This window comes from Lagopus leucura, unplaced genomic scaffold (genome assembly GCF_019238085.1).
Source record: "Lagopus leucura isolate 7727_CA_CO unplaced genomic scaffold, USGS_WTPT01 Super-Scaffold_73, whole genome shotgun sequence".
Lineage (NCBI taxonomy): Eukaryota > Metazoa > Chordata > Aves > Galliformes > Phasianidae > Lagopus > Lagopus leucura.
Genome location: NW_024962252.1, coordinates 88,063,086 through 88,080,946, shown reverse-complemented (window position 1 = coordinate 88,080,946; position 17,861 = coordinate 88,063,086).

Below are 17,861 nucleotides of genomic sequence, written 5' to 3'. Positions count from 1 at the left end.
AAGGTTTCCCTATCAGCTAGAGGGTTTCTTTTGTTTCTTTTGTTTCACGTTGCTTTGTTGTTATTTAACAACTTTCCTAAGCCTGTTCTGTATGGAACACGCCTTTGAGAGTCCAATTCACTGGTAAAAGAAGAGCAGTGAAAGGTAGTTTAAGGTTCCTTTTCAGTAAGAATCTACTGCCTGCTTAGAAAACAGTTCACCACTTTGTGTCTAAGTTTGGATCAAGTTTGTTTCTATCCTCTGGAGGACGGAGGGGGAAAAAAAGACAAGGCGGCACAGGTTTAGTATGCACTCATGGCTTAGTCCAAGTCTTATTTGGGTTTAGCATAATTTAGTCAGTCTTGAGCTCTTTCTTGTACTGCTCCTTCTTGAAGGTGTTGCTCAAAAACCTTTTCTCAAGGTTAAAAAAAAAAAAGTTGAGCAGGTGAGCAGAGATGTGCTAATGAAGTAGTTTAATTTAAACTTGGACAGTGAAAGGTGTTGTTTCATCACCAGCTTGCTGCTGCTGGAAGGGGATGGCCTTGCTTCCCCTCCTGTTTTGTTTCTACTGCTTCCCTTGGGCTGGTCCTGATGTTCTCGTGGCCTTGTGCCAAGCTGATGTAACTCACTAAAATGGCATGAGATGGGCCAGACCAAAGTCAGGCTTTTTGCCAAGTCAGTGCACTGAATCTGTTCTTGGAGCAGAGGCACGTGGGCCTGTGCGGGGCAGGCGGAGGGGGTTGCTGGAGGTGATGGTGGTTGGTGCCTTCTATGCAAAGGTGTAGGCATCTGAGATGGGGCAGCACTGCGCTGGGCTCACGCCTGCTCACAAGTGGTGCTGGACTGTGGGTGTGGAAAAGGTCAGCGAGCTGAAGCTCTGAGCTAACGGGCAGTGCCACTTTAAAATTTTTCATTCTGCTGTGGAGATTACTGGCACGGCCTCCTTCAGTAAATGCAAGGTTGTTGCCATGGAGGACAGGAAATCCCTCGTCTGCTCGGAGAAGGAAAACATTGGAAACTGTCCTACTGTAAAGCACAGCTGCCTCTGTGCTGGGAGAGGGGTGCTTGCTTGTGCAGAGTGTTTTCCAAAGGTCTCCTTTTTGTCTGCAGATCTTTATGCCTTTGCTCTGTTTCTTAGAATGCTTTTTGCGTGTTTGAAGAGCGATGGACAAAGGAAGTGGGAGCAGCTGGCTGGGACTAGCTCTAAGTGCCCTGATTATTGTGAGAAGCAGAAGGGATTTTCGCTTGGGAGTAAGATACTTAACAAATTTACAGTATCTGCTTCATCCTTTAAATCCACAGCTCCTCTTCTTCCTCTTTCGTCTACTGTTTGCAGAGGAAGGTCTCTGCCTTTTCTTCCATTGGACCTCCAAAAACAGGAGGCCTTTCTGCTGCTAATGCCTGGATGGGGAGAACTGCCCTATCCCTGTAGGATGGGGAAGAAGTGAGATTTGAGGATGATCTTTCAGGATGTGTTGACCCCACCTTTCCACTGCAGGCTCTGCAAGAGGGCTTGGTTCCTGTAAGAGCTGAAATCAGATAAGCGTGTGGGGAGGCTAATTAGTTCTGTCAAGCTTTTTAATGCCATCAAGTTGCATAAAGGTTGGGATGCTTGGCTGCTGCTGGGCAATGCTTGTCTGTCTTCTCCATGGTCTGTTCCAGAGGTCAGCCATGCAGGTTATCATTGATGTGCATTAACAGTTATTGGTGGTCTGTAGATGGATGTCTGGATCGGGGTTTTCCCTGCCTTCAGAAAGAGGTTTGTCAGTTTTCTAGTTCAGCTCAGGTTCTGTCCTGTCTGCCCACACTGGTGAAGTCCTGAGCTTGCTAGGTACTGAACAGAAGCAGGTAGGGGAAGTCTTGTCTGACTCATTGAGCTTTAACCTCTGCTTAGTAATGTTTTCTGGGCTAAGTGCTTGTGCTAACACTCATGAAGCTGAACTTACTGTTGCAAGACTCTGGAGGATGTTCCTGCATTGTAGACCATGGTGTTATAGAAGGTGTCTTGGCTGCAGAGGGAAGGGAGCTTGTGCTTTTCAGCTTCTCAGTATGTACGTGTGGGTACTGCTTTTAACATGCTGTGTTTCAATGAGCTGTGTGGTTCCTAGTTCTGTGCACTGTTGAAGTGGCAGCAAGCCTATGGGATACCTCTTGGGAGTTGCTGACAGGGATGGTGTGGGGAGGCTGTGGTACCTTTGACAAGCGTTGTGGTGGGAACAGCATGAGAGCAGAGGGCTCTGGTTGAGGGGTGGAACTCCCCTCTTCCTTAAAGGGACTCCAGGATTCCCCTGGCAACTGTTTCTGGACCTGCCTCAGGTTGTGGGTTTTTTTTTTTTTTTTTTTTTTTTTTGCAGTTCAGATGATGTAATCCTTGTACAAGCAGCCCTCTTGCATGGTTTCTTCTCATCCTGGGAAAGGAGGCTGGAGTGTCTTCTGATGTAAGCTGGCCTTGTGTTGACTAGCATGAATGCAAGGCTGATTTATGCTACTAGGGCTCCACAGCCATGTTTGCCTAGTTCTGAACACAGTTGGTTTTGACGTCTGTCTGGAGTCAATATGCAATACCTGATTCATGTTTTCCTTTATGAATGACTGCAAAGCACCACCTCCTCCTTTCCGTATCAGCCCTCCCTAGGTATATTTGCGCAAGTCAAGCCCTACTTTTTGAGTTGCCTTATTTTCCCATTGATAAGTGATGCAGGCTTCTTCAGATGTCTGCATTTTGACATAATTCCTCTGCTCTGATGGGAGACCAGACTTTTTAGGCTTAGCTGAATAGCTCTGTCTATTTGAGAGTTTTTCTGGCATGGCCTTCTAGGTTGGGGCTGGCACCATTTGGTGCAGGGCCTGGCTCAGTTCCTTTAAGACTGTCTGATCCTTGTGGAGTCCCAGCCCTGTGCCTTGTAAAACATGCCAGGAAATGGAGAAGTTGGTCACTGGACATGAGACAACATGGAAAAGCTCTACCTCATATATGTGTGGAGAGAAATGAAAGGTAGGAATTTAAGGCAGTAAATGGAGATGATGAAGCCTATCTTCAACTTAGTTGTCAGTAACAGCCTTTCTGGCAACTGTTTGTAGTATGGAGCTCTCCTTTTATTTTCTAGAGGCCATCCCTTGGTTAGAAGGAAAGAGGAAGAAGCGTGGATCTAGGGAGGGTGGAGGAATCATGTCTCACTCACATCAGACCCCAGGGCAATGTATTCCATGTTCTGTGGCAAGTATTGGTAAGAATGTAGCCAGAGTGAGCGTTTGCACAGAATGGTGTGGGGAGGTATCGCTAATGGTGCAAAGCAAGCCTGATGGCTGTGCTTCTGCCCCGTTGTTTGGTGCACACCCCAATGAGCCCCCCTCCATTAGACACTTCCAGAGGCTCTGGAGAGAGCGACTTCTGCAAAATCCCTTGGCTTGCATTACAGCAGAGGGCAGTGAGGCCCTGGAACTGCTGCCCATAGAAGCTGTGGTGCCCCATCCCTGTGACTCAAGGCCAGGTTGCAAGGGGAGCCCTGGGCAGCCTAAGCTGGTGCGGGAGCAGCCCTGCCTACAGTGGGTGTTGGAACTGGGTGGGCTTTGAGGCCCCTTCCAACTACCCAGTTTTGTGATTCATCAAGCATAAAGCGTAGCGTGGGGCCTGGATGTTGCAAGTGGCTCAGAAGAGGGAAGAGGGAAAATGCAGCGCTGACCTGCTATCCTTAGAACTGCGCATGTAATGTTTGCTCAAGTGAAATTGTAAGCTAGAGGATGTATGCTGAAGGAAGAAAGGGGACAGTTGGCTGAAAAGCTTTCCTCAGGCAGGATAACTTGGTTTACAAAAATGGTTTAATTGTAGAAGCCATGTGGTATGTGAGTATGCAAACCTTCAGCCACCAGAACTCCCTTGGTGCACACATCAACCAGAGGGAGGTGCAGCGAAAACAGGGAGCCCTCTGTGGGAGACAAGCAACTCTGTGTCTCAATGGGGAAATCTTTGTAAATAAACCACCTGGCCATGTTTGATTACAGCAGAGCTATAAAAGGAGCAAGGACACTGAGTGGAGTGCATCCCTGATTGGTGACTGATGAGATGGATGAGTTTAGCGAGAGATGAAGGTAGGGACAGCTTCCTCCCTGATCTTTATCCATGGCAGGAAGGATGTAGGAATCTCGTTGTCATTTAAGTGTCGTGCTGCTGAGAACTCCTCCTTGTCTGCTAACCTGCTATGAGGTGGGTTATGCAGCATAAGCGTGGAGAGTGAAGTGGATGGGCTGTTTCCTTGCTTCTTAGTGTTCTGTTCAAGGCAATGTGGAGCAATGGGCCATGATCTCCTGTCAGCTCCCCTGTGGGATGGAGAGATGTATCACTTTTGGGGAACCTGCAGGACCTTCACAAATGGATTGCTTCTCTTGAGCACAACAAAGAGGGGAAGATAAGAGGATAGAGGGCAGCCCCTGCCCTCTGTAAGCCGTAGACAGAAGGGGCTAATGTGCAGCACTGGGTTTTGGTTCCTCCCAGGTTTGTGGTTGTGCTCTCCAGCAGTGTTGCAGTGTGTGTTGTACTGTAGCAAGCATGCATCCTGACTACCCTGGTGTCACTTTCTCTTCCAGCAGTGTCAGCTGCAAGCTGCTCGAGGCAGGCCATGGTCTTTACTGGTGTTAGTGTAACACCTTGTGCAGAGGAGTTATGATCCCAGCCCTGAGCTATTGCCTGGAAGCAGGTGTTTCTCAGCCCTCTGCACGCTCCTTGCTGCAGGACCCTGTGGCCAGGTACGTGCTGAGTGGCAGAGAACAGAGGGGGCTGCAGCAGGTTTCCAGCTGCCTGCAGACAGTCTCTGTGCTGGTAGTGGGACAGACTTCTGTGGAGACGGGCCAGAGAAAACAGGTTTATTTCCTCGGCCTGGACTCACAGTGAGGCTTAAAGGAGAAGAATTGCAGTCGTACCGTGAATGAAGGCAGATTGAAGAAGGCAGCCCACACCACTAGAATGAGCTGAGGGCTCATGGTTGCGGAACTGGAGTCAGAAATCAAAGTATTTAGAGGTGGATGTCTCAGTATCTGTGTCTGTCGGTCACTGAGAGCATCCTTGTGCCAGATGCTTGCTGCCCATATGGAGCCCAAGCTTGTGTTGCCTGATGGGAGCAGAGGAGTAGAGGGAGACTTTTCTCTGATCTAAGTGTCCCCTGCAGCTTCAGCACAGCCTTTGTCCCTGTGTGGCTGCTCAGCCAGGTCTCTGTGTTGCTCCTGCTAGGCTGTGTGAGATGTGTTCTCACCATATGGTTTTTGTTGCCACAAGTGAGTGAAGCCAGAAATCTGATATGTGAAAGCAATATCACGGCTGATTTCCTGGGGCTGGTAAGTACAGGAATTATAAAAACACTTTGGCATGTTTCAGCGAGGCGCTTCTTGTAGCGTAGCACTAGGCTGGGGAATGAAAGGCAGAAAGCAGAGGTTGATCAGCTGTGACAAGGACAAACAGCAGGTGGGTGAAGCTTTTATAACAGGAGTGCTTCTGTACTTCAGGGTCCTGCTCTAAATTCAGGAAGAAAGTGCTCCTTTGCTGAGGGGAAGCTGGGTGTAATTCTCCCTGTTAAACATCAAAAGCAGGCTCTGCTTCCCTGGCCATCATTTCTCTTGTCCCACAGCTTGCTTTCCAGCCTTGGAAAAAAGGAAAAACCCCAAGAAAGTGGCTTGGGCTTGAGGCTTTGGATGTCTGCAAAGGTCAGATCAAAAAGGAATTCATGCAGGAAAAATGGAATGAAAAGACATCTGCTTGCCCCAGGGTGCCTGTCCTTAGGTCTCCAAGTGGAGGAACAAGAATGCAGGGGGCACATTTCCACAAGTAAGCATGCAAGAGTGTTTTGTGGCACAGCAGGCAGGGCTTGGCTGAGTCCATGTGTTATTAAATTGCCTCCAAAGCAGGGCAGGCACATCCATGCTGCCTGCTGGGAAAGCTGTCTGACCCACTGTGCCCTAAATGTGGAATATCTGCAGACTGAAGCTACAAGGACTATTCTAACAGCTGCATTTCCAATTCCTAGCAATGTTTCCTGGTTAAAGGCCTCCTGCCTTTGTTATGGCACCATGCTGATTGGTCCTTGCTGGTGCACACCAGCATGGTGATGTTTCTGCTCTAGAACTTGAGGCTGAATGTATTTCATGAGGGCCCTTTTGGCATTTTGCAGCAGATGGGAAGTAATGGTGGGATTCTTGTGGTTGCCTTTCCTACTAATGTCTGGCACCAGGTGTTGTGGTGATGGATCCTGCCTTTGGATCCAGGCAGGTGAGTCCACAGCTGTGTCCTGATCAGCAAGTCAGCTTTAAACCCAATGCCTTGAAGTAAGCCCAAGGAAAGTGATGTGTTGCCAAACCTGAGATTTGATGCATCTGTGCCTGTGGCAGGCACCCTAGCAGCTCTGTGTGCTGCTCAGCAGCACCCACAGGCACAACGTCTGGCAGAGCTCCCGCCTTTGCCTTGTCTGTAAATATTTGCATCCTTTCCTTGCCATCAGTAGTCTGGCATTTGCTCAGAGAGAAGGTAACAGATGTTCAGGGAAGTCATTTTCTGGATGGCCAGGTCATGGGAGCTGTGTAGGAAGGCTTCCTGGGGGGGTGGGGGAACCATGGTGCAGCAAAGCAGCAGTGCTTCCTTCTGCTGCAACGCGTTCTCCTTGTGATTTGTGGAGCGCTGTGCATATCTAGCTACTGCCTGCAAAGCAGGAGGCATTCTCGGTTTGGAGCACTGGTGTTTGGCAGGTGGTTGTATTCAAGAGGAATGAAGAGGGCTGTTGGTAAACCTGCATGTCTAATCTCTCATCTTTTAATGCTTTCCTGAGTCAGCCAGTTCAGTGGTTACTGATTTACTGTTTCTTCTTCCTGAGACTTGAAGGGAGTTCATGTTGGCTTTTCCAGAGGCAAGATGTGGTCTCATGAGGGCAATGCTTTCTCGTGGTCCTCAGTCTCTCTGTTGTGGGCTTGATTGATCAGTGCTGCTTCACCTCCTCAGGGCCATCACCTGCTGGAATCCTGCCCAACGTAACCCATCAACATCTGTGCACTGACCTGGAGCAGTATCTGCTTTGGCACTGCAGGTGGTAATTAATAGGATGTATAGCTTCACTGCCAGCTAGAGAAAAGCCAGACATGGAAAGTGCTGAGGCTTATTCCTTCATTTCTTCACCTGCTGCAGTCACTGCAGAAGAAACCTTTGGGAGCCATTTGCCAAATGTTTCTCTTCGAAGCAATCCAGGTTGAAGCAATGCTTGTGATTCCTGCCTCCCTGCTTGTTTACAATGCTGCTCTGTGGGACCGGGAGTAAAACAGCAGTGGACTGACCCAGGCTGGAAGTAACCTAGTAGAAATGATGGCTTGGGTGCTGCTGCTAACATGATGCTAACTGAGAAACCATGCTCATGGTCAGAATTCAGTGGACTTTAGAGGTCTGCAGTAGGTCTTCTGGTAAAGGCATGTTTTGCTGATAATGAAGAATGGTTCTTAGGAATATGTTCTCTCTGTTGGCATGTTTATTCCTGCAGGGGATAACAGCATCTTTCAGAGGAAGAGAGCCCCAAACCCTCAATCTCACCCAGAGGATGCTGAAGTGAGTGTGGATGATGCACTGGCCTGTGTCTCATTCTCTGAGTTCTGGAGATGTTTGCCCTTATTAGAGTGGTAACATTTGCATGGAGTCAAAACTCTGCTTTCTTCTGTTAGAAGGGAAGTGAATGAAGAGAGCAATTAGCCAGTGTTAGCACCTGTCAAGGCAGGAGGCAGCTGGTGCTTCTGTGGGTAAGTCCCTGCCAGCCCACCTGCCTGCTCTCATGCTGCATATTCTCCAGGAAGGGCTAAGGCTCTTCAGGAGGGAGTTAGGGCCATGGCAGTCCTGTGAGGGGCTCAGAGGGACACCAGCCTGCTGTAACGTGGTGCAGCTGTGCCTTGGCTGGAGACTGGTTGGTACCCAGCCTCACTTTATTTAGGATTGTAGCAAAAATGCTAAGTCATGGCTTGAACCAGTGATAGAGCAACTGGTAGGAAGGCAGGGCCAACCCTCGGATGCTCAGGTGCATGCAGTGCTCCTGAGTGACCAGAAGAGGTGGAGCTGTGATCCACCCCTTGCCAGACCTCATTTAATGGTTGGCAGTAGAGGCAAAGCTATCTTGCTGTACATCCCTGCATACCTGAGGCCTTCTAAATATAAGCAGCTTCTTTCCTTTATTTCTGTGCCTGTGGCTGTTGCATGTGAGCAAATCTTCACTTGCTACAGCCTAGGACCTTGCTGTTCTGCCATCACTGCTGTGCTTTCTGTCACATTACAAGGATCAAAGGAAGCATGAAAACTCCTGGGTAGAGCTGGGAGTGCTGTCACCATTTGCTGGCAGGTTTTCCTTTTCCAGAGGAGGTAGTCTTAGAGTATACTCCCAGAAGGGGCTGGGACTTCGCAAAGAACAGGAGGGAATTAGGGATGCAGTGTCTGCCCTTGGCTCCTCAGGATGCTGCAAACTGCTCTCAGTCCTTCCAACTGTGTTTGGGATCCCCACAGCACTATTCCAGCGCTGGGCAGAGAAACCTCATGTCAACAGCTGCTGTGCTCTGCTCTCCTCCAAAGACTCCCAATTAATTTTTTTAAAACACAGCCCATCTGTTCTCAGCCTGCAGGCTGCTTGAGATAGGGGCTGTCTTTTCTGTGTGTATTAGAACAGCGCTGCAGAAAGGGGTCCTGGCCTTGGGCGCGGTGACAAGCAGAACATTAAACTTTGTGTGAAGTGGCTGTGTGTTCTGGCACAGCCCTAGACTGATGAAGTTGTCAAGGGAAATGCCATATTTTTGTTTTCTTGGTCATGTGCAGAAACCGTCATGAATACAGAAGTGTGTCTGCTTGGTCTGGAGATTTTTACTATCCCCTTGTGCAGCTGCTTCTTTAATGTCGTGGGTACTACTGAGCCACGTTGTTCTCCCAGATCTTTCTTTCATGCTATTTTATTCTGAGTTTTGTTCTTCTGGAAGCATGGTGGAGGAGCTGCGGTTGTCTCTGTGGTCTTCTCTTTGCTAGATCTCCAGGCTTGTGCTCCGGAGCTCAGTAAGACAGGCGTGCTGCTGAGCACGTGGCATCCTGTGCTGCCGCCTGCCCTTTGTGGTGCTTCTGCCCTGGGCTGGAGGCTGTGTCCTCAGGGCTCCTGATAACCACATCAAAACGGACCTGACCCTGTGACTGAGCCAAGGCTCTAATTACCAATGCAAATTCACTTTTATGGTTCAGATTTGTTAAAGATTTTTGGCAGGCTGACTGGAGAGCCTTGTGCCACATCAGGAGCTGCTGGTGTCCAAGTGCTGCACGTTGGACTATATACTGCCTGTTTTTCCTGCACAGAGATAGCATAAAATCCACAACCATGACTAATGGGGTAGAAATTAGATGTTCTGCTCATGCAAAACCTCGACCAAATGTGTGCTGCTCAGAGGTCTGGTGCACAGATGCTATGTTACTGAGCATGGAAATGCAGCTGGAGCACTCAGGTATTCTCCTTGTGTCACTGTGCAGCCTGCAGGACAAGAGCCTGGCTGTCATCCTGCCTTGGGGTGGGCAGTGCCGCTCCATCACTTGCTCTTCTCCACTGCTCAGGGTGCAGGTGGCTGCATAGCTCAGCTGGGATGTGGTTAAAAATTACACCTAAAGGTCAGCTTACTTAAAATCATTTGGGGGAACGTTTTGATTTAAAAAAGCATTCAAAAAAGAATCAGTGTATGTGATAGTAAAAATGTGATTGCTTTTCCTCACTGAGTGGTGACAGTGAGAAGCTGTGGTTTGCGTTCATCTTTCTTGTCTGCGCCTACATGGATCAGGATCACTTAACCTGCTTTCAAGCACTAGAAAAAGTGACTCCAGCCACCTCCTGTGCATGCTCAAAACTGGAGTCCCAAAGCTGACACTGACTGTGCCCTGCAGCCCAGTGGGGGTGTGAGAAAGAGGACAGGCTGGGGCATTTCTTCATGCTGTTCTGGCTGTCAGGAAGGCACTCCCTGCAGCCAAGCTTATAACAGCAAGCTGCTTGCCAGCTGTGTGGGCAGGCTCAACGCATAGGTCATGTGGCATGGATGCAGATTTTTAGTGCACTTGAAAACTGAGCTAAGCTGGAGGGTTGTGCAATAAGCCCGGGAGACAGCTGTTGTGGCAGTGGATAAATGACCAGGAAGCAAAAAAACACTATTTCCCTGTTTCAGAGACAGAAGAATCTCTTTTCTGCATGTTGAGGTTTTAGGTCCAGATGGGAGCAATGGCCTTAGCTGCAGCCCTAAAGGTGTGGTTGAGCCCACACCTTTGCATCTGGGTGGGCAGTGAGTATGGATTCCTGGCTCTCAATCCACTGCTGTGGGAGGAACCACTGAGGGACGCTTTGGTATTGAAGGGTTAAGCAGTGTGGATGCAAGGAATGAGCTGCGGTGCTCCTTTTGTGAGTCAGAGGGAAAAATGTGCCCTCCCTCTCAGATGTTTCCCTCTGTCCAAAAATGGCTAAATGGGCTCAGTGAAAAAAGCAAGGAGGCATTCCTCATATTCTCTGGAGTAATTAGATTTAAAAGCCCGTACTTAAAGGGGTAGCTTGCAGCAAATTAAATATGACTCTGGCAGGAATTCTGCAGGAAGGCGGCTGTGTCTTGGGTACTATAGAGCAGGCTGGGCACTGGCTGGGGAAAAACAAGGCTGTCAGAGATGGACATTAACAAGCAGTCTGTTAGTCAGCATGGATTATTAAACACAGGAGGTCAGTCTGTCTTCTTTATTTTATTAGGGATGGCTGACACGCAGCAATAACCACAGGACTCAACTGGGTTTGCTTCTGAGCGCACAGGTTAAATAGTATCAACCCCATCCAAAAGCCATTCGTGTCAACAGGAGTCTTTCCTCCAACTTTCAAAGTGATTTGGAGCATGACCAAAGTTAGTTTAATAGGCTTTTTTAATATATATCCTGTGATCTTCCTGCAGCCAAACAGCCTGTGTTGTCTTCTCTGGAGCAGGTTTGCAGGCACTTACTACATCATTTGCTGGTGGCAGTCTGCCTGTGCTGAAGCACACGTGAGGACTGGTCTGCAGCAAACATCTCTGTGCAGAGAAATACCATCTTTGCCTCCAGACCTCCCGAGGCCCCTCTTCTGCCTTGTGAGGGTTTGTGGAGGCTGTTGGTCCGAGGCCTGTATGATGGGGGGTGGAAAGCAAAGCTTAAAAAGAGAGGGAAATGAAGAGAAAAGGAGGAACATTAGCTTGTCTGTGTTGTAGCCCACCCTTCCTGCTTCCAGCCAGCTGGAGAGCCAGCACTGGGCAAGACTTTGGTGTAGGAGAATTGCTGCCGCCACCTCCTCTCTGGCCCAGAGATGGAGAGATGTCTGCCTTGCTGTCCAAAAGTAGGGTTTCACAGAGGCTGAGGCTATGAACAGTGCCACCTTTGTCCTGAATAAGTGGAAAAATCTCCAGGTCTCTTCTCTTGGGGAAAAAGCAAGTCTATGCCAACCCTGGAGAGACCTGCTGGGGCTGTGCCATTTGAGCTGTCTGTCCTAGTGCATGCCCAGTACAGGACTGTTCCAGCAGACTCCATGTGTGTAGGTCCTTGTGGTGGGGTGAGAGAAGCATCAAGGGGAGAGGTCCCAAGAGCATCTCAGCCAGGCTGCTTGTGCCAGCAGTGTAAGGTCTACTGAGCTGCGGGATGGATGTTGGATGTGTTTCCTAAGACATCCTGACCCTGCAGGCTCATGTTTAAAAACTGTTTCTTCTTCAGGTGGGTTTTCCCACTCCTGTAAGGATGCCTGGCCTGCCAAAGAGGTCCTGGTTGGCCAGAATGTCCCTAGTGAGAATGCTTTAGAACTGTAAGAATTGTGAGAGGAAAATAGAGGAAGAAGAAAAGAGGAGGCGGAAGAGGTTTCTTCAGGGTGTTTCGGTCACTGGATGAGAATTTCCTTTTTTTTTTTTTTTTTTTTTTTTTTTTTTTTTTCTGTTCCTTCTGGGCAGAATGAATTTCTGGGATGGAGAACAGTTACTTCATCTCCAGTGTCAGGATGGACTTTGCTTTGTGGCTTGTCTGGTAGAGAGATTGTGGCTGGGTATCCTGAGCAAAGATGGAGGTTTTTCCTTCCATAACTGATAATCTCCTTTATGGGATAAGGCTTCAGCTCTCTTCAGCGGCATCTGCAAATACCAAGCCTGGGCAACTCATTGGAAGTGTTCTCATTTTGTCTGGACAGGAATGTTGCAGTTTCACAGTATCGAGCTCACATCAGTTGGTGGTTTTTACTCTGTAGAAGTTGATCACATGTAGAGGAAGCCAAACCCAGGGCGTCTGAGTTGCAGGTCTTTCTGCAAGCTGAGCTTTTCTTTGCAAGGAAATTCCATTTAAGGGGAGCCCTGAGTGAAGTGGAGTGCTGAGATCTTGTGCAGAGGTGAGCATTTCAACAAGGCAGCTTAGCATAGGTGAGGATTCAGCTCGTTCTTCCCTTGCCCAAATGCCCACAACACATGCAAATACTATTTTGCCAAAGACACTTCAATGTCGAATCCCATCTGTGTCTGTCTGAAGCTCTCCAGTGTGGATGTGTGGGATTTGTTTCTGCCTGGTATAGATGGAGGGGCTAACACCATGCTTTATCCCATCATGCACAGTGGTGGGATGTGTGTTCCCAGCTTGAGCTCTGGATAAAACCCACAGAGACAGTTGGGACCACTGGGACCACTGAGCCAAGCTACTTCACCATGTTTCCTTCCCATTGTGCTTCAGTGCCCTGGTGTATTGTGTACTGTATGGGCAGTGTCCTGCTGGGAGGGGGGGGGCGGGGGCCCTCTGGCCCTTGGAAATCAAAGGAAAGTCTGGTTGAAAATAGTTCATTTGCTAAAGCTCATTCTTATCCAGCTCTGTGCAACCAGCTGTCTGCTTGATTTAAGCTCTCAGAATGATGCTGAAGTGATGCTGGCTGAGCCTCTGAACCCAGGATGCCTTGAATAACCTGAAAGGGAAAGGAAGAAGAAAGGCAAGGTTCAAGGTTGAGAAGACAGAAAGTACACTGAGAGAATGAATTCCTGTGTGCATCGGTTCTTTTTTTTTTTTTTTGTGGGAGCACAAGTTGTTTTCTTCAACCTAAAATGGCAATTTCTAAGCCAAATGAGACTGGTTGGGGGCATTTAGGAACATGACTTCGACTTCACAACAACGAGTGCCCTGTGCTCCCAGCTATTCAGCTTGCATATGACCAAGTGCAGGTGAGGTACTTGACTTTTTTTTTTTGCCTAAAGTCTTCTATTTCCCTCAATTTTAAATTCACCGTTGTTCTCTGCTGCTGGTACCCATTTCTTAGTACCATGTGTACCAGCACTGCGGACATAAGCAGGGGTAAGGGGTCAGCACTATGCTTAGCAGCCCCCCCATTTTCCTGTTTTCTGAACAGGACCCCTTCCTCAGCATGTTCTGCCTTTTTATCATTTCTTTTTCTTATTGGTAAGTATCAAGAGCTGGTAGGCTGAAATCATGGTGTGCATCTCCAGCTGTTCTCTCTGCCTGCTAGTAGCTTGGATCGGATGCCTGGAGTAGGCTCATGTCTCCATTTGCCATTAGAGAATGGGGCTGCACTTTTCCAGGCAGCTGAAGAGAACCATCACTTTGATCCTATTAAAGCTTCTGTTCCATGAGCATCTCTTTGCTGCCAGATCGATGTCAAAAAAAGAGGGAATTGAAAGTATTAAAATGCTTCAAGAAATGGAAAATTGCTGAAACCTGCTTTTTACAGTTCTTTTTCCCCTCTGTGACCTGACAGGGTTGAAGTTTTGTGTCTATTGTATGCATGCTGCTTGGGTGAAAGCTGGCATTCCTTTGCTGTCCTGACTTTTGTTTAAGGGAGAAGCCTCCACCAGATACCATAAGAGCCACGAGCATCGCTTGCTGGAAACTATCTCCCATTTTCTCTCCCTGACCTTGTAAAGGGAGGCTGATAGAAAACCTTACTTCTTCTTTTATATCAGAAAAGAGATTTGAAAGGGTTTTGTGGCAGCAGAAGAAAACCCAGCTTGCACATGGCCTTTCCACATGGCTACAGACATGGGTATCTTCCACAGGGTTTCCTGTTTGGTAGAGCACCTGTGGCTCTGGCACAGAAAAATATCTGGAGGCAAACATTCTGCCTTCTGCAGCACTTTTTGGAGCTATGGGCTGCAGGTGGTTTGGCGGTGCTGTGGGTGAGGCCTGTATGCTTCTCAGTAGTTTCCTCTTGCTCTCAGCTGCTGAAGCATCTCCTGGGCTGGCAGCCCCGTGTCTGTGGGATGACTCAGTGCCTGGCAGAGGCAGGGAAGGCCAGCAGCCCCCAGCCCGTGCCCGAACAGACCTGGCTTTGTGCTGCCTGGCTTAAAGGAGCTTTATTGCTCTTCTAGGCCCTGCACAGGACCTGCTTTGTGGGGTGCTGCAGGGCAGGGCCGTGCTCACATGGCTCTACTGAGCTTGTGCTGTCCTGAAGGCTGTGTCACCAGCCCCAAGCCAGCATCGTGGGTCTCATAACTGACTATGGAGTGTTTAGTAACAATCTCCTTGCCAAGGGTCTCCTAATCATGTGTAAACATATGAAATCTCAGCTCTGTGAGGCTTTTTGTTCACACTTCTGCTGCTCAGTTTCATGTTGAAACCCCCTCTGCAGCTGCAGTCTCTCAGTTGCAGGGGCAACCATATGGTTTGACTCTAAGACCAAAGTAGTGATTTTTTTATATGCTAGGATGGAACAGGTGTTTGATAAATTACCACAAACCTGTCCCAATGTGGAAGGATCCTTTTAAAGCTCCTTCTTATATTCTCAATTGCGATTAAATCTTAAAATGTTGTATTGAAATGAAAGCCAAGGTGCCAGAACTTTTTTCAAGTGAAAAGCTTTGATATCAAAAGGTTTTTATTTATTTATTTATTTTGTCAGAATGGTTCATTGGTTGTGGCATGAGTCTGCAAACACTTCTCCTTCAGCTGGAGCTGCATGTTTTGGCAACAGGAATTAGTCACCTGAATAATTGCACCAGCTCTGTTTGCTGTTCTTGCCCAGTGTATCCCACCTGTTTGAGTGTTCCCAGCGCAGTTTCTGGGGATGCTTCTCCTTCTTTCACCCACTTACTGCAGGTAATGGGCAGGCAGTGAGGGTTCTCCCACCACCTCCTCCTGCCCACTGGCATTGTGTCATGTCCTCCATGAAACCAAGTCGCATTTCTTGTAAAATCTCTGTCACTGCATGGTGCTACAGAAGCTGTAAAGGCTGGGATTTGTGCTGCTGCTTGTGTTGCACAATGTTGGCTGGCTCCTCTCCTTCCCTAAGGGCTAGACCTTGCCTCTTGCTACTGGGGTTATTGCAGTGTTCTGCTGGAAACATCTCTTCTTGCAATGTGGCTGCAGTTTATGTCTAGTTTTGCCTGAATTCCATCAAGCCCTGCAAGAACTCACACTCAGGAATGTGAAAGGATTTTAAAGAACTGTTTTGCAAACAGCTTTTAGAATCATGAAATCATTTAGTTTGGAAAAGATCTGTAAGATCATCATGTCCAACTGTCAACCTGACTTACTAAATCCTGTCAATAAACCAGGTCCTCAGTGCTGTGTCCACCCATCTCTTAAATACCTCCAGGCCTGGGAACTGCACCACTGCCCTGGGCAGCCCATTTTGAGGTCTGACCCCTATCTCCAAAAGGAACTTCTTCCTGGTGTTCAATCTGAACCTCCCTTGGCAAACTTGAGGCCATTGTATTATTGAAGTTTTAGAACTCAATTACTTTTCCAGTGTTACCCATCAGCTGCTGGGCATTTGTGCAGCAGAAAGCCTGGAATAACACAAGGTGAACCTGGCCTTTAAGTATACATAGAAACAGGTTGTGCAGTTTTTCTTATAGGTAAGCTGCCAAGCCTGAAGAGGAAACTGTCAAATGCAATACAATACAATAATCCCAATGTTGCTAGCAGGAAATTCTTAAGACGACACGCTGAGTTTTGCTACCAAACTCTGGTGGTCCATAGGCTGCATCAGTCCTGCTCTAAAGTCCCAGTGCTGCAAGCAGATCTCTTGTCCTTACCATGCCTGGGGCTGGGCACAGTGGTCCTTGCAGCGCCTTCCTGAGCCTGTGCTTTCCCCCCAAAGGTTGGGTTACCAGCCCTTTTCCCTCCAAGCCCCTGTGGAGTTGTGGAACAATCTACATTGGAAAATACTTTCAAATAATGGTGTCCTACCATCTGCTAACCTACTCTACTTCACTAAGCCATGTCCTTCAGTGCTGTGTCCACGTGTTTTTTTTTCCCCTACTGGTGCAGACCTTGCCATCACTGGAACCCTAGGATGTTGAAGGAAGGGAAGGTAAATGGTCACAAACCAACAGTGTTCTCTTGAGTGTTGTGTGGTTTTTCTGGACATGTCTGTGTGCATGAGGAAGCCATCCCAAGGAAGCAATTCTGTATATTGTGCAGGTGCAAGCTGTTAGTGAGGTAATGGAGATTCCTCCATGGGGACCTTCAGAAGCCACCTGGACATGGGCCTGGGAACCCTCGTCTGGGTATTTCTGCTGGGCAGGGCCTGCAGCAGATGGACAAGTGTAGAGGTGCCTTCCCACCTCTGCCATCTTGCTATCTGTGACCACCCAGCACGTGGGCTGTAACCTTGAGGGGAACTCCCTGGGATGTGTCTCTGTCCAGAAACCTGCACAGCTGCAGAGCGAGGAGGAACCAGAGCACCTGAAACTGCTGCAGAAGGGCATGATGCTATTTTTTTAAGTGCAACCTTCACCGCACATCACAAGCTAAGATTTAAACTGAAAGAAAAAAGGTAATGCATCTCTTTAACGTGGAAAATAGCTTGCTAGCAAATAGGGACAGTGAAGTCAGGCTGACAGGTGAATTAACACTACTACTAAGCCTCTCTTTTAGTTCTTGAAAGTAGAAGAGCATATTTTTAGCAACAGGGTTTTAAGTGTTTTAGGCCTGAAACTGCCTTGGAGGCTGAAAGTCAAGCCTGCTCTGCCAACCTGCACAGCTGCTTGAAAAAGGAAAGGACGCGTAGGGGGAGAATTCAAACCAAATCTGCTGTGAGCCCTGGCTTTCTGGTACAGATGGGGAGGTGGACCCCAGCCGTGACCAGAGAGAAGACTGTTGCTGAGACATGTTGCTGCTCCTTCAACTCCCTGCTTGGGGCTTAGGGGGATTTAGTGACAGTAAACAACCAGTTCCTGTAGCAGCAGGGGTTGCAGCCCACCATGGTCAGTACCATCTTGTTGTACCGAAGAGCTCGGGGGTCAGACAGTGCGTGGTGTCTGGATGATGAAACCTGAGCCCTTGAGAAAGGAGGGGATGTTTTAATGAGATAGCATGGCTTGCCTTTGCTAAACCATTTGGGAGAAATAGCTGATTTTTGAGTAAGAGGGAGATTTGTAAAAAGATCTGCCCTGTAGATTTCTCTTTCTGGGGCTCTTGGCTTTCTGTGCTGCCTCTGTCTGTGGCACAGATTTCAGCTGAACTAATCCTGTAAAAATGCTGCAACATCCCCTTAATTCCCTCTAAACCAGGCTTTCCTCAGGATAGCCACAGCAGAGCCCTGAATCAATGCAGGCGGTGTTTAGGCCTGGAATCTCAGCTTGGATGAGCTGAGCTGAGATGCTGGGCAGGGAGCTGGGAGGGCTGGTGGAGCTCACGCTCTCCTGCCATACTTTGATGGGGCAGTACATCTGTCTAGAGGACCTGTGGGATGGCTGAGCTTATCTTTGTATATAAAAACATGGTGGGGAGGGGTGAGGAGAGGAAGCAATCCTAAAGCTTTTTTCACTGCTCATCTTTCTATAGAAATGATAAGTAACATAAGTCCTAGTAAAGCAGTCACTTGGAGCTTAGGAAGGTGGTCCATCTAGATTTGCTGAGTCTGGAGATGAGA